The sequence below is a fragment of the Hemicordylus capensis genome, chromosome 2 (assembly GCF_027244095.1).
Source record: "Hemicordylus capensis ecotype Gifberg chromosome 2, rHemCap1.1.pri, whole genome shotgun sequence".
NCBI lineage: Eukaryota > Metazoa > Chordata > Lepidosauria > Squamata > Cordylidae > Hemicordylus > Hemicordylus capensis.
The window spans coordinates 397,376,569-397,393,503 of NC_069658.1; the positions used below are offsets into that span (position 1 = coordinate 397,376,569).

General features: G+C 47.3%; 2 long non-coding RNA genes across 2 annotated transcripts in view; both read right to left on the bottom strand.

Moving 5' to 3' along the window:
- Positions 1-338: 338 nt before the first annotated feature.
- Positions 339-16,935, bottom strand: part of LOC128345671 (uncharacterized) — a 37,117-nt gene continuing 20,520 nt past the window's right edge. The window contains exons 2-3 of the long non-coding RNA XR_008316578.1: positions 7,897-8,050; positions 339-440 (exon numbers count right to left, since the gene is read on the bottom strand). This is a non-coding gene — a long non-coding RNA (uncharacterized LOC128345671). The remainder of the gene's footprint in view (positions 441-7,896; positions 8,051-16,935) is intronic.
- Positions 1,376-4,720, bottom strand: LOC128345669 (uncharacterized). The gene is made up of 2 exons (XR_008316574.1): positions 4,590-4,720; positions 1,376-1,669 (listed from the first exon to the last, which is right to left on the bottom strand). It is a non-coding gene; the product is annotated as an uncharacterized LOC128345669 (long non-coding RNA).

Genomic DNA, 16,935 nt, shown 5'->3' on the forward strand with positions numbered 1-16,935 from the left:
AGGCACAGTATTTTGTACTATATTTTTGATTTTATGATGTTGTATTTTAATTATGTTTTATATCAGTTTTATTGTAATCCACTCTGAGACCTTTGGGTATAGGGCGGGCTAGAAATGTAAATAAATCAATAAATAAAATACAGGTTACATGCAGGTTATACCTGTGTTACCCAGAAGAAAGTGGACTCTGAATTTAAGATGACCCACAGATTTCTAATACCAAAGTACTTAGAAAAAACCTAGTCTTGGACTCAAGTAAATATGGTATGCTAAAGTATAGATATACAGATTTCCCTGCAACTCTGATTTAGCTATGCAGCACTATTTAGCCAGAGTTACCTTCCTTTTGCAACACATTACTGGTCCTTTTCAGATTCAGCGCCGCTCCATCTCTGGTGCCATCTGCTGGCCAATTACAGTTCTTCAGGAATTGTCAAGTGCTACACAAGTGCAGAAATTGGTTATATTATTCTGCTAATTACAATTTGGTTGATGACTGAGACAAGCCTAATTGTTCCACACAATTTGAACAGAACCCTTCAAACTGCATCTCCTTCCTTGCTCCTGAAGTGCTCAATGTAATACACACAGCTCAATACAATTGATGAACACTTGTTTGGAGTGTGTCTCGTGGTTCCCCCTACATTCAGTATTCACTTCTGCAGCTGTATTGTCCACGTATTTAATGACTCATTGCTCTTCCATTTTCCAAATTCCAAAAGACCAACACCTTTTGTTGCACAGATAATTGCACAATATTTCTTAATTTCCAGATAACCCAAATGTTTGGGGTGGTAGGAGGATGCAGAGCCATACAATTTCTAGTTTTGGGGGGTGGGGTGTATGACTACACTGCCAATTTAGTAATTTAGAAGTCCTTTGCTATTTTTTTCCATTGATGCAAGCGGGTGGGGGGGGAGGACAGTATTTGTTTATTTTCAAGCATTTGAGAAAAAACATCTTTATTGCAGCATGTTGGAGGTCTTTACTGAAGGTGGCAGTAGTTGAAGCTTCTGGACTGACTGGCTGAGATTATGTGGAAACATGGAATCTTCATGAACATTCTGTCTGCGAGGAATATTGTCAGTCACAAAGCTTGACCTCACATATGTGTTCCATGAGACTTTAGTGCTATTCTAGGTTTTGTGAGTTGAACCAAAAGATTAGTGGCTGAGGGGGGAAACCACACATCCTGCAACAAGGTTTGGGACAGGATCAGCTGTGTAGACGAGGTTGGGAGGCTTGGGACAGGAAAACTCACTGGGAAGGCATCCTAGGAGATAGAAAACTTAAGGGTAAGAAGTCGAAAGAGGATGGTTGAAAGAAGGGAGCAAAGCAGGCATTGTGTTGTCACCTACAAATGAACCAAAGCCTCTTGACTTGTTGCCTATTGGCCTAGCTGCCAAGTGCATCAGGTTTATTAAAAAAACACAATACTGTATACATGTATGATTTATTCTACACTGGCAGTGCTTGTATTAGGCTTCAGTGGTGTTTTCTGTCCTTCCAACCTTCCTCATTTTACCACTTCTGTGAGGTTAAGGAATGTTCATGAATATTCGGAATCTTCAAGGCAAAATGATTGGATCTTAGCAAAGTGTTTCTTCTGTAAAGGCAGTGGAAGTTCAGTTTTCCCGGGGGAAAGACATGACAGGAAGGCTATGTACTGCTGCAGGATATTAAAAAAAGAAGTGGGATGGTGGTTAGTATGGCAGATGAGAACAAGAAGCCAAAATGAAAGAGGGCAAAATGGCTAGGGGAACTAATGGACAGGCCTATTGGTTAGAGGTCAGAATTTAATGTAGCTCATCTGAGCACTGAATTCCTCTAGCACTGGAAAATTAAATGCTCTATGCTTGGGAAATATACTAAGGCATAGAGTCTTACAGAATCAAAGAGACTTGGTTTCGAGCCATTAAATACGCTATCTTCAATGAAACAAGAATTTCACTGAGAATTTCCCTTTGCCTCTAGTTTCCTCTGCCACTCACTTGTTTGCTACTAGCTCAGTAGAGTTTATTTGACCTTGCTAACACTTCAGTTTACCCAGCACGTAATATTCTGCTGTCAGACTCAATAAGAGCACAATATACCAGAAACATGTGCAAGGCCCATTGAAACAAGCAACTTGAATAGCTGTTTGGCAGGAAGAACGTGATGGGGTGGGGGGTGATCCCCCTGGCCTGTAAAAAAAGCTGTTTGGCAAGAAGGCAGAGGGCTAAATTAGCCCCCAGAACCCTTTCCCAAGCAGCTGATAGGACTGATGCCTTAACTGCTTTAAGAGGACTCCATGCATGCTAGAGGAACGACATGCGCTGCACTCATTTGCCTGCCCCATTCTGCATCCAGGTAAGCGAAGTGTTCAGAAGCATGGAGAGCTGGTCTTGTGGTAGCAAGCATGACTTGTCCCCCTTAGCTAAGCAGGGTCCGCCCTGGTGAATGGGAGACCAGAAGTGTGAGCACTGGAAGATATTCCCCTCAGGGGATGGAGCCGCTCTGGGAAGAGCAACGAGGTTCCAAGTTCCCTCCTTGGCTTCTCCAAGATAGAGCAGAGAGGGATTCCTGCCTGCAACCTTGGAGAAGCGACTGCCAGTCTGTGAAGACAATACTGTGCCAGATAGACCAATGGTCTGACTCAGTATATGGCAGCTTCCTACGTTCCTATGCTTCCACAAGTACATGGTCCCTAGTTTTTCTCCCCTTCCACTCAAACCTGTAAGCGTTCCAGTGGCTAGTAGCCATGAAGGGAACATCTTTAACTATTACATGAACAAAAAGCCATAGGAAAAAAGGCTTCATCTCATGTGATGGCTGTAACATGTTTTTAATTCTTCCACATTCAGGTTTCATAGGCTTGACTGCAATGCTAGGGAATAGCAGCCCTGATGTGCCTAAATACACTTTTCTGGGTTCTTGTCTGGGTCCTTATATTAAGAATAACCAGACAGGAGAAACTTTTCCAAGGTTTTTAATATTTGCACTACTGCAGACAGTGCGGTGCTCAATGGTAGGGGTGTGCAATTTGGATTTTTGGTGATTCGGTTCGGGACCCGAACCGAATCACCCCTGTTCAGTTTTGTGCCCGAATCTGGGCCACCCGAATCACCCTTGATTCGGTTCGGATTCGGATTTAATCCGAATCTGAATCTGAATCGATTCGGGGGGGAAAGGGGCCCAGTGGCAAAATATTGGGGTGGGGTGGTAGTGCCCAATGGGTGGAACCTACCACCCCAATTTCAGGGGGATTGGGCAAAGGGCTGATTTGGGGGGAATTTCTGAAGTTTTAGTGACTTTGTGGCAGTTCAGGGCATAGCAGGGGTTTCTGGGCAAAAAGAGTGGGGCGGGGTGGTAGTGCCTAATGGGTGCAGGCTACCACCCCAATTTCAGGGGGATTGGGCAAAGGGCTGATTTTGGGAAAATTTCTGAAGTTTTTGTGTCTTTGGGACAGATTGGGGCAGATTGGGGCAGAAAGTGGGGCCTGGGGCAGAAGAGTGGGGTGGGGTAGTAGTGCCCAATGGGGGGAGGATACCACCCCAATTTCAGGGGGATTGGACAAAGGGCTGATGTTTTGGGAATTTTTGAAGTTTTTGTGTCTTTGGGGAAGTTTGGGGGCAGAAAGTGGATCTGCCCCAAAAGAGTAGGGTGGGGTGGTAGTGCTTAATGGGTGGAGAATTCCGATTGCCGGAGGCCCGGTCTACCCGGCTTCCTCCCGGCGGGTAGACCGGGCTTCCGGCGAAAGTTCTATTAGCTAAGGAGTTCTATCGCGTGTGTGCGCGTGCCCAAGGCCCCAGTTGGGCCGGAGACTTTGGCAAGAGAGGAGCTCTGCGTGAGCTCCTCTCTATTTTTCTGCAAACGTGGTGAGCACTCGGAGGGGCGGCGGGGGGGTGGGAGGGAGGCCGGGTGGCGGTGGGTGGGTGGGAGGGAGGGCAGGGGGGCGGCAGTAGCTTTTCTTTGCCCCTAATCCACTCGTGGGGGGGGGCGGCAGAGGCGGCTGGTTTCCAGCACCCCAATTATACTATAGAATACGGGCGCTGGAGGGGGCAAAGAGGCGGGAGGGGTAAGCAAGCCCTCCCGCCCTTAAAGGAAGACCCCCCACCCGGACCCGGACCGGCCAAGTCCGAACCGGTCTGGAAGTTCGGAGGCCTTTAGAATGGCCTCCAGACCGGTTCGGACACACCCCTAGATATTTTACCCGGAAGGAAATTCCACTAAGTTTAAAGGAACCTCTTCCCCAGCAAGTGTAAAATGCTGGGGCTTTCAGACCAGGAGCTCTGGCAACCACCAGGCCTCTCTCTGCAACAGAGATGGCTTCCTGAGCTCTCTCTACTGAGGCCATCACTGCAGATGGCCAGAAGAGCTCCTAGCTCAGGTCAGAGGCCCAGGAGGCCTCTGACTCTGGCCTGCCTCACAGCCTCAGTTTGCTTGGCCTCTGAATTGCCAATTCTAATAGTAAGTTTACTGAACTGAGGAGGAATTCAGCCATGTTCTGCTACACTGGGGAGGGGGGGGGGAATCTGTGTGTGCCAAGATTCTAGACACCTTTCCTAATTCTACCCCTGGTATTCCAGTTACATATTTCCTGGACTTACCAAAATAGCTCCTCTTTTGCATCGCTGTTGTTTTCTAGCTACTTCTCTCACAAACACCAAGTAATCTTGTGTAGATTTAAGAAAGAGATTCTTCAGAAACAACTCCATTTTCTCCTTCTCCTTTCCCTCCCTTTTTCTTTCTGACTCCACCCCCCCCCCCGCCCCCATGCCCACTGGGACAAACCTCTAAACAACAAAACAGAAAAGAGATGGGGCTAGAATACGGCAGCTGTTTAAAGAGATGATGAAGTAAATGGAGAATGAAACTATCTCAGGGGGACATGCTGGTCATTAGGGGCCAGCACAGCTTGTACACAGCAGCAAAGGATGGGCTCCTATCCAGAGTGGTTTTGCTGGGCTTTTTAATGTGCCGAACTTCGTATCTCCTAGATTTGCATGAATGTTTGGTATGGCATAATGCTTCCATTTTCTTTTATTTAAAGACCCTGACCTTCTAGCGTTCTGACATTTGAGATTCATGGGAATTAAAGTTGCTTTAGAAGTCGATAAAATGTTTAAAATTCCTTCCTTTTGGATGTGTTTAAAGTAAATTAAATATGTAATCCTGCAGCTCCTCTGGTCTTTTATTGTATTATTGCTGAAGCCAGCGTGTGCTGTAATTGGCAGTCGTTCAAAGGGCCTGAATGGATTATCTTTTGCTAACTAACTCCGTACACTGCATAATATAACAAAAGTCCCCCTGGAGCTGCAGCAGAAGAATGAAAGGGTTTTGGTGTGGGGTTTTTTTGTGTTTTTTTAAAAGCTGTTTAATTACTTATTGTGTTCTGAATTGCTTTGTACTGCCACCACACAGATAAGATTTTTCAGGCTTTTCAAAGGCTAGTCTAGAAAGAGTTAACTCCACAATAAATCCATTATCTGGAGTAAGAGGGTATTATTGCAGTGAGAATGAGAGACAGAGAGATTAAAATAGGGGAGGATAATGGTATCTTTTTGGACTTGGTTCTTTAAACCTGTTGCAGGACCTCATGTTTCACAGCATCTTCTTTAGGGATAGATATCCAGAGCAAAAAATAGTACACAAAAAGCCTGATATTATACATATTTATTTGGAAATGAGTTCTATAGTGTCAAAGACCAAAGAAAAGTCTTGCAGTACATTAAAGACTATACCACGATAAATCTGCTAAAGTTTGTGGACTAGGCCCACTTACTGATGTGTGAAGTGTTATCTTCTGCTGGCAGACACACAAACACAGCACACTGGTATAGAGATAAATACGTCAACAATAGGGCCTATAAGGTCATGACATGGAAGAAATATCATCTGTGACATTTCTGTGCAAACCATTACACGGAGCTCTTAATAGAAATGTCACAGACTGCACTTCTGACATCTCCTGTCCTTCTGGCCCCAGTGTTTGTCTCCCCACCCCCACCCCCCCAAAACTCTCTGTGTGTGTATAATATACTGTATACATAATTTGCTAAGTGAGGATCACACTTTATGTATGTGATGATGGCAGCACTGGAAGACTCTGTTATATGTGTGTGTGTGTGTGTGTGTGTGTGTGTGTGTGTGTGTGTGTGTTTGGTGCAACAGACCAACACAGCTCCACCTCTGGAATTTCTCACCACTGAGTTAAAGTTATTCTTAAATAATTCTGAACAGGACTGTAGCCTAAAGGTGTTTCTAAATAATCTAGATGTCTGTGTTATGCAATGGTGGTCATTCTATCTTGAGTGTACTGGCATGCTGGACACCCCAAAACCAGGCCCTACTATGCTAATTCCCATGCTGATTGCTGTTAATCCAAATGCACTATGAACAGCTCAGGTTCTTGGTTAGTAGTCCCAGTTTTTGGACTACAACACCCATCATCCCCAGCCATAATGGCCAAAGCCAAAAGCCACTGTGGCTGAGGATGGTGAGTAGAATATGGGCTGGTAGCAATGGTGGAGGTTGGGCTTAGGGGAAAGCAATTTTCATACACGACAAGCCACTGGGCCACCAAGCCCCTCCCTGTGAAAACAGACACCTCTACAAGTTGCTTCCAAGTTTGCAATTATTGTTATTGGGGGGGGGCGGTTGTATTCTTTCGCATCCTGAGACATTCTTTAATATTCATTGCAATCACAATGAACCGGTGCTAACTGAGCAGAGGCACCTTTTTAAAATGGTGATTCCCTTATATTTCGCAGGGGGAGAGCCAGAGGCGTAACTATAGGGGGGCAGGGGGGGCACGTGCCCCGGGCGCCATCTCTTCTGGTCACGTGGGGGGCGCCACCATGACCAATTTTTTTAAATTTTTTTTAAAATTATTTGTTAATACAAATGTTTCCTGCTCAGTGCAGCAGCGCTGCAGCAGTCAAGGGAGCGCGTCGGTGCCCCCTTCCCCACGAGCGGTCCCTTCCGTGCTGCCTGCGCCCCCCCATTGCTTTGCTGGCGCCTGGCGGCCAGTCAGTGGCCTGGCTTGGCGGTGGCGGTGGCGGGCGCTTGTGAGGAAAAACCTAAGTATAATGTAGTATGTTGGGGGGGCAGTGGGGGGGCGCCATTTCAGTGCTTGCCCTGGGCGCCGTTTTCCCTAGTTACGCCTCTGGGGAGAGCAACTGGCCCTATCCAACCCCAGCACAGCAACCACCAACCAGAAATTAGGATTTGGTTTCTAGCAAGGTGCCTAAACCAGTAAACAGTGCATGCTTTCATGAATGGAGAGAACAGTTTGTAATTAGGTTTTGAAACCATCTATGGATCCACAGACTACATTTTAAGACTCCAAGGAAGAAAGTGTTAATCACAGGACTATACTGGATAGCTGTAATGGTGTAGCAAGGCTTCTTGAAGCAGTCACAATGGTAATTTATCAATGCCTTCTGCACTGTTAACGGGAGTAATCACTGGATGTTTGTGATGTCTTACATTGCCAGTATTGTGGGCACTTCACTTTGAATTGTCTTATTATTGTCTTGTTATTATACAGTGTCAGCAGCAGGCACACGACCTCCAGGACATTCTTTAATATGTAACATAGTGTTGGTTTACACAAAGCAGTGTGTTATTTTTGTGGGTGCTCATTACAGGTGTAACGTGTGTGTGTGTGTGTGTGTGTGTGTGTGTGTGTGTGTGTGTGTGTGTGTGTGTTTAGGATTACAGCGGTTGCTCTTTGCTTTGTATTGTGCTCCTTCAATACTAGAGCTCTCCTCTCTCTAACCATTGCACCTGAGGTTGCAGGGGCACTTCATTTGGGGCAGTCCTCCAGGCTCCTGCAGTTTGCCATTGTGCTCATCAGCTACTGAAGAACCTGACATTTGCTAAGCAGCTGGGGAAGAAGAGGGAGGGACTCACCTCTCCCATTAGGCTGATGTGAGCGGAGGCGTGCAGATTGTTTCCACAGCGGAAGTGAAGGAGACCTCTCCAGTGAGCAGAAGTGATATGCTCCATTGACTCGCCAATTTCTTGTTCATCCAATTAATCTCCCTTCTCACAGTAGCAAGACCTCCTATGGCCAAAGGTAAGTTATACCTGCTGTGAGTTTAACCTCTTAAGACCGTGGCAACAAGCAAGCAATTAATCCATCAAGTGACAGTGAGATGAACCAGTAGTATTCCGAGGCTTGTTCAGGCAGTGCCCTGCTTTCTCCTTGCTGCTGGTGCTGAAGCCACAGCTGGTCTGGTGGTAGCAAGCATGACTTGCCCCCTTAGCTAAGCAGGGTCTGCCCTGGTTGCATATGAATGGGAGACTAGAAGTGTGAGCGCCAGTGGTGTAGGGAGGCTCCCGGCGGCCCAGGGACAAAGTTGTTGGAGGGGGGCTCCCTTGCGCTTTGCGCACACGTGTCCCAGCACCAAAGGCATGCCCACTTCCAAGCCCCACCCCACTGCGCTTTCCCCTCCATTTACCCATGGCAGCAGCTGGCGGTCTGGCTTCTCGGCGGGTGGGCAGGCAGGCAGGCAGACAGTCTGGGCAGTCTGGCTTCTCGGTGGGCGGGCGGGCTGGCTGGTTTCTCCCTGGCTGGTGCACGGGCCTCCCAATTCCCCAGCTGGCATGCCAGCTTCTCGTGTGCCTGCACAGTTTGGGTAGGGAGAGCGTCACATGCACGTGACACTCTTCCTACTAAAACTGCAGGTGAGAGAGAAGCCGGTGCCCTGGCCAGGGAATGGGGAGACCCATGTGCCGGCTGGGGATGGGGGGAACCTGCCCACCATCACCACCACCATGGGTAGAAAGTTGGGAAATGGTGGCAGGGGGGCAGCACGGGGGTGGGGTAGTGAGGCCCTTGTGGGCCCTTTGACCCTCTGGGCCCAGGGACATTCGCACCCCTTCATCCAATGGACCCTACACCCATGGTGAGCACTGTAAGATATTCCCCTTAGGGGATGGAGCTGGTCTGGGAAGAGAAGAAGGTTCCATGTTCCCTCCCTGGCAGCATCTCCAAGATAGGGCTGAGAGAGACTCCTGCCTGCAACCATGGAGAAGTCGCTGCCCGTCTGTGAAGACAATACTGAGCTAGATGGACCTATGGTCTGACTCAGTATATGGCAGCTTCCTATGATCCTAATCCTTGCAGGGTAGCAGCCGTGGGCATTCCTCTCGGGCAACCAAACCACAAAGGAGGGTAACTGCAGCTATGTTGCTGGAAAGGTTACCGTTTCCATCATGCAGTGTTTGGGGAACACGGATAGGAGCAAGTGAAAGGAGCAGTCTATTGCACTGTGCCAGGGCCCTCCATTCAGCTAATCAACAAAAGACAATCAACACGGAACTCATGTTCAGGCCCATAGCCAGCTGGTGGCATGGTGTGTACCTGCCACACCAAAAAATTATCCTTCCGCCCCAGCATCACTGACTGTTATCACGGATCATTTTATAACCTGCCTCCCCTGACTTTTGCAACCCCACCCCCACAAATTTTTTATTTGAGGCTGGCTAGCTACAGGCCTGAGCCTGTTGCACTGTATGAGAGCATGTAAACTCACACCTTGTTTCCAGTGGCTGACATCCTGACTACCAACGTGTAAATATTATTATTGACCTCAGTGATGTGTTTCTGTTGTGGCCAAGGGATTTCGGAGTTCAGGAGAGTGCTCTGGGAGAAGTGTCTGCTGTCTCTGTTACACAAAACCACACACGTAAGGGAACTAATGGAGCTGCAAGGGCAGTCCTGCTGTGTCCTCAGTGCTATTTGCATGCACACTTTGGTAGCCATGATGTCAGCCAATATGTGTAATGGTAACTTGAGCACAGTTTCCATGCATGCTACTTTATGCATTTTCACTCCCCACCCCGCCCCCTGTCCCAAATACAGGAGGAGCTCATGTATGAAGTATCCCCTTTTTCACTCCATGAGAACTGGGGTTTTATGTCCCTTCATAGACAGAGCCCGGCCATTATTGCTTCATCATAGGGTGTGAGGAAGGGCTCTTTGCTTCATGGAACAGCTGCTAGGAGTGGCTGCCCCTTTTAATGGGCGAGCCACTCCAGTGGACCTTTTAAGATACATAATTTTCATGTATCCATTAGATTATGCCTCAAGTTAGGGGCAAACTACATGGTACACACAACTGTACGTAATGGAGCCCCAGTGGCACTTAGCTGAGGAAAAGTTGGGTGAGGAACCCATTTGTGGCAGAAAAGCAATCAGTGGCGCTTAACTCTTTTCCTGTTGGTTGTTTTTTGGTTCCAAATTACCGCTTCCCAGCTGCATTTTTTCCACATGGAGGGATCCATGCACACACTGTAGTGGTGTTTTGAACCTTCGGCAGCAAGAAGCTTGGGGCGATTTGGTTAGAAGAATGACTGGTGGGGAAAGGGTTCAAAACTACTTCCCTACTTGCCTCTTCACTGGCCATTCTTGAAACCACTTTCTGTCAGGAAAAGTCGCCTTCTACAGCAATACCTAGAGATGCCAGCAATTGAAACTGGGACCTGCTGCAAGCAAAGCAGCTGCTCTTTCGTGGAGCTACAGGCCCATTCCCAAGCCTGACGTGGTTCTATAATCTGCTCTGGGTATGTGCAGAATCCTAGTTCAGAACATCACAGGACTGCACTAGAGGCCCTGTTTCACACGGCAGGGGAGGGCAGTGATAATGTCACCCCCTTGCTTTGCAGAGGCCGCCAGCAATTCAAGGTGGTTTCTGTGCTCCTCTTTCATGCTCCTTCTGGAACTGTAGGCAGCAGCCTGAATAGATCAAGCCCTATATCCATTCGGTTCATGGTTCCATAAGGAGATGTAGTCAGGTTGGAGTGGGGCCTGGGACAAAAAATTAAGATGGGCCCCTGCCTCCCCACCTCTTTAGAAAGGCATGAGGAGGGGAGCAAAACCAAGCTGCCAGCCAGCCAGTGCCTCCCCTTCAGCGCCCAGGGACATTTGCCTCCCCGCTACCCCCCATAGAGAGCTCATCTTGTGGTAGCAAGCATGACTTGTCCCCATAGCTAAGCAGGGTCTGCCCTGGTTGCATATGAATGGGAGACTTGATGTGTGAGCACTGCAAGATATTCCCCTCAGGGGATGGAGCTGCTCTGGGAAGAGCAGAAGGTTCCAAGTTCCCTTCCTGGCGGCATCTCCAAGAGAGGGCTGAGAGAGATTCCTGCCTGCAACCTTGGAGAAGCCGCTGCCAGTCTGTGAAGACAATACTGAGCTAGATAGACCGATGGTCTGACTTAGTATATGGCAGCTTCCTATGTTCCTATGTTCCCCCTTGTTCAACTGTGGCTATGCCCCTCGTTCCATACCAACTGGAAATTCAGAGTTCTAGCCTGAATGCCAGTTGTGGCAAAGCTCTCTGCCACCCCACTTTTAGGGCTGATTCACACAACCCTTAGGTGCATAGTGGCTGCCAGAATTCTGCTTGAAACTACTGCATGCATGGATGCTCTCTCCATGGTGATTCAGTGGTGTGGAACCACCACCACACACCAGTATAGCTTCATTGTACCTTAAGTAGGAGTCTGTGATTGTAAGTTAAAAGTATGATCCTGTTGATAGTGATACCTGTACACTGCCAGTTCAGCACAGGGAGAGAGCCAATACATGCCATAGTGGAACCATGAACCTACCCCGCCTACAGTTGTGTTAATTAGCCAGTCAATACAGGAGGATCAATGAGGGCATGTTAATGCTTCCATAGTGTAACACAGGTCTGCACAACATGTGGCCCACAGCAGGGGCGTAACAAGGCTGGAGTGGGCCCAGAGACAAAATTTTTAAATGGTCCCCTCGCTGATACACACACACACACTTCACAATATATAGTCACGTGACTTGCCTCTGGGGGGGCCCTCGAGGCACGAGGGCCCCCAGGCAGCTGCCTCCCCTTGTCTAATAGTAGTTACACCCCTGGCCCACGGGCCGAGGCCTTTTTTCTTGGCCCCAGGGCTACACTTCCCCTTCCTCCCCCTGCCGCAAACCTCCTTTAACCCCCCCCCCAAATTCCAGCTGATGTGTGTGTCCTTCTACCCCCTCCCCTCCCCTCTTCTCCCCGGCGGCGACAGCAGCAAATAGCAGAGCGACGCTGGAGCCTGGTGTTTCTCCCCGCGTCGCTTCCCCAACTGCGTCTGCGAGCGACACGCGCGCCTGCAGTTAAGAGACTTAACTGCGCAGGCATGCCTCGCATTTGGGAAGTGACATGGGGCCAAACACCAGGCCCCAGTGTCGCTCTGCTATCTGCTGCTGTGCGCTGCCGCCGAGGGGGGGGAGGGAGAAGGACACACATGCACCCCGTAGCCACCCCCTCAGTGGCTTGAATCGGCAGCGAGAAAAATGGTGCCGGTGATGAGGTGGGAGGAGGAGGTGTGAGGCGGTGGCCAGCGGCCGTACCCTACAAGGGAGCGTGGCAGTGGTGGGCCCTGGCAGAGGGGGCGAGCGCAAATGGTAGGCAGGGAGGGAGCCCAGCGGGGAAGAGAAAGCGTTGCCAGGACGGGAGGAGGACGAGGGCCTCCGGAATGACAGTGAATGGACTCTCTCTCTCTCTCTCGCCAAGACTGCTCCATTCATTCTCTCTCTCTCTCTCTCTCTCTCTCTCTCTCTCTCTTTTTCTCTCAAGACTGCTCCATTCTCTCTCTCTCTCTCTCTCTCTCTCTCTCTCTCTCTCTCTCCAAGACTGCTCCATTCTCCCTCTCTCTCTCCAAGACTGCTCCATTCTCTCTCTCCTTCTCTCCAAGACTGCTGCATTCTCTCTCTCTTTCTCTTCAAGACTGCTCCATTCTCTCTCTCTCTCTCTCTCTCTCTCTCTCCCCAAGACTGCCCCAATTTGGGAGAGGTGGAAAGGAAGAACAATGCATTTTATTATGTATTTTGTACAGATTGCATTGTATGTATTTTATTAGAATTTTTAATTCAATTTATTTTATTTTATTTTAAATTAATTCTTGCCCGACCAGAACTTCAAAAGTTAAATTTTAATTAAATTCATTTTAATTTCAGTTTAATTTGATTTAATTAATTGATTGATATTAGGTGTTAATTTAATAATCAGTACCCTAAAAATTGACTTTGGCCCCCATGAGTCATGTCACGGTCAGTTTCGGCCCACCAGGTCATTTGAGTTGTGCAGGCCTGATGTAACAAGACCATGGAGGACTCTAGAAATCTGGATAACTCCAATGGTACAAGATATAGAATTTGCTTTTGTGATGCAGTATTTGGAAATGCAGGTAAAATCATGAGGCACTCAATGAGGTCCTTCACACAATCAAAAATTTTGTTCTATCCAGGTTTGAGAGCTCTGTGTGTTCCCGATTTTCGATTGTGTGGAAACAAGGTAGGAAGAAAACCTGGGTAGAAGTTATTGTGTGGAAGCAAGGAAGGTTGAAAAGCTACCCAGGTTTTCCTCGTACCTTGCTTTCACACAATAACTTCTCAATGGCACACCTAGGTAATCTGGGCACCCGGACCACACCACCACGTGACACCCCCCCACTGCAAGGAGCCCCCCATGCAAACCACCCTACTCCCTGCCACCACAACAAGCAGGCCTCCCCTGGGCTTGCGACACTCTTTTCTAACTGTGCAGGTGCACCGGAGCACCTTGCCGTTCTCAGAGGCAGCTGAGCCGGACGGTCAGGTTCAGCAGCCGTTCCTGCTCCACCTGCCACCACCATGGGGGGTGAGGGAGGCCTGCTCACTTCACCCCCCACCCCAGCCACGCACATGGTGGCTGGAGTATAGGTGGTTCAGCCTCATGGTGGTGGGGAGAAGGAGGGTTCACAGCGGCGATGAGGCGGAGGGCTCATGACAGCAGCAGGAGCCCCTCAGCCTTTGGAGGCCTGGGCCCCAAGGTCTCTGTAACTTCTACCCAGGTTTTCCTCGTACCTTGCTTCCATACAACTGAAAATTGGAAGCACACAGAGCTCCCTAACCCGGAGTGAACACAGTTTTTGATTACCTCAAGAAATTTTGATTACTGTGAATTACCTCAATATGTCTTTCATTAATGCATAATATTAAAAAACCACCACTGTCCCATCGTGATAAAGGCTGTCGTATCCCATGAGATCTGAGTGGGACTTTCACTAGCAGAAGGCAAGTCTCTCATGCACTTCACTTCCTCCTGCTCCACACTATGGCCATTGACTCATGTTTATTATTTCCCCTCACTGCTGCCAACATGTTCCACACAGTTCACTGTTCTTCCTGCAAACTGTAGAATTGCCCCAACTTTCCCAGCTCCAGCTAAATAAGGCAAATTAAATGGGATGGGTGGGTTGGACAGTTTGTTCATACATTAGAACTCCCCCACACACACACTTGTTGAAGATTTTTCTTTACTAATGCTGAGAATTCCAAAGCTGCCAGCTATAATCTAACTGTATATGATTTACAGTAGTGCAGTCGAGTCGGTGTTGACTCCTGGCTACCACAGAGCCCTGTACCACAGTCAACTCCTGGCTACCACAGAGCCAGTATTTGGTAGAATACAGGAGGGGTTTACCATTGTCTCCTCCTGCACAGTGTGAGATTATGCCTTTCTGTCTAAATGTATCCAGACAGGATATACTGCTTCTACACTGTCCCACAGTACACAGAACAGTGAAACCTTGAAAATGTTATTTTTTTCTTGGTCAGCTTACAAAGATTCTGCTGTTTATGTCGGTAGAGTAAAATCAAGCCACCCCTCTGGAATTTCTCACCACTGAGTTAAAGTTATTCCTAGGTAAGTCTGCACAGGACTGTAGCCTGAAGGTGTTTCTAGATGTCCAGGTTTTACAGTGATTATCATTCTTACTTGAGAGACCAGCATGCTGATATGCTGGACATCCCCAAACCAGACACCTGCTGTGCTAATCTTCATGCTGACTGCTGTCCAAATTCACTAGCACAGGGCCTCCCAGCTCAGGTTCCCAGTAGTTATTGGACTACAACACCCATAATCCCCAGCCACGATGGCCAAAGCCAAAGTCCATTGTGACCGAGGATTATGAGAGTTGTTATCTACTAGCAGAATGTGGTCTGGTAGCAATGGTGGAGGTTGGGCTTAGGGAATAGCAATTGTCATACACAACAAGCGACTGGGCCACCAAGCCCCGCCCTGTGATAACAGACACCTCTTCTACAAGTTGCTTCCAAGTTTGCAACTATTGTTATTGGGGAAGCTTTTTTTCTGTCGCACCCCAAGACATTCTTTAATATTCAGTGCAATCACAATGAACCAGTGCTAACTGAGCAGAGAGGCACCTTGTAAAGTGGTGGTTTTCTTTTATTTTGCATGAGGAGAGCAACTGCCCCTATCCATCTCCAGCACAGCCTCCCTCCAATGATTGTTGTGGGTGTCCACCTTGTTTCTTTTCAGATTGTGAGCCCTTTGGGGACAGGGAGCCATCTGATTTGTGGGGTTTTTTGTGTAAACCACTTTGAGAACATTTGCTGAAAAGCAGTATATAAATATTCATAGTGGTTTCAAACTTTTCAGTCATGAAGGCTAAATTTTTCACTTAAATATATGGAAAAGACAGAAATAACATTTTTCAAATAGCCGGGCTGCTTTGGATATGACATCACCATGTTTGCTACAAACATGCATTTTTTTTCCTGGGGCAAACTCTGGAAGGGAAAAACACGGTTTTGCAAGTTTGCAGCATAATTAGGTTTGAACTGGGGGAAAGCCAGCTATGGTGGCTGCTGTTTAGTTTGCAAAGTTTTTAATAAGGTGTGGAAGGCACGTAGGCAAAGCTCACTGAACCCTGAGGGGAGGTACAAAATTCCCATATCCCAAGATTATCATAAAATTTGATTTTGTGGTGCAATATTTGGTAATGTAGGTAAAATCATGAGGCACTCAGTAGTCAATAGGCCTTTTCATTAATGCACAGCATAAAAGAACACCACTACCCCATTGTTGGTGAAGGCTATTTTATCCCATGAGATCTGAGTGACTTCCACTGAGCAGAAGGCACGTATCTCATCATGCATGATGCACTTCATTTCCTCCTGATCCACACTATGGCCACTGACTCATGTTTATTACTTCCCCTCTCTGCTGCCAACATGTTCCACACAGTTTACTCTTCTTCCTGCAAACTGTAGAATTGCTCAAATTTCCCCAGCTCCAAATAAATAAGGCAGATTAAGTGGGGGGAATTGTTGGACAGTTTGTTCATACATAGAACTCCCTGCCCACCCACCCCCACATGTTGAAGATTTTTCTTTACTAATGCTGAGAATTCTAAAGCTCTTAGCTATAATCTTAACTGTATATGATTTATCAATGTCTAAATGCATCCTGACAAGATATGTTGCTTCTACATTGTCACAAAATGCACAAAACAATGAAAACCTGAAAATATTTTTTTTTTCCTTGGCCAACATACAAAAAAGTCTGCTGTTTATGTCAGTAGAGTAAAATGAAGACAGGAGGGAAAAGAGAGTGCACCCAAGATCTTTACAGCTAAATAATGCAGTATGATTAATAGCAGTCTGAATGACATCCCAGGGAAAGCTAAAAGAATGAATTATTCAGAAATATTCAAAACCTCCAAAGACAGAGAGTTACAGTAATTCAAAATGACAAGCAGAGGAACAAATATATACAAGAGAAGAAGTACGAATGACAGTCTGGAATACTGACAAGTGCTCATCAGAGTATTAAAAAGAAAACTGGTTATCTGTCTGTGTGTCCCTAAGCCTATTGTGAATCCCAGACTGAATGCTGTTTGTGATGTCCCTGGGGTCCTTAGGAAATGTTTACCTCTCTCCTTACTCCAGTACTTCAGGGATGCCTTAGTAAACTGGATTAGGTGAGGGTAGAGTTACTCCAGATCTACCACCCTTTACCAGGTTAAATCCACCCTAAAATGCACTATAAATTGGTAGTTTGCTACCCTCTACTGGATAATTGAACAATGGAAAGCTTGTACATATTGTCTAAAATAGTTGCTTCATTTTAGAGTTCC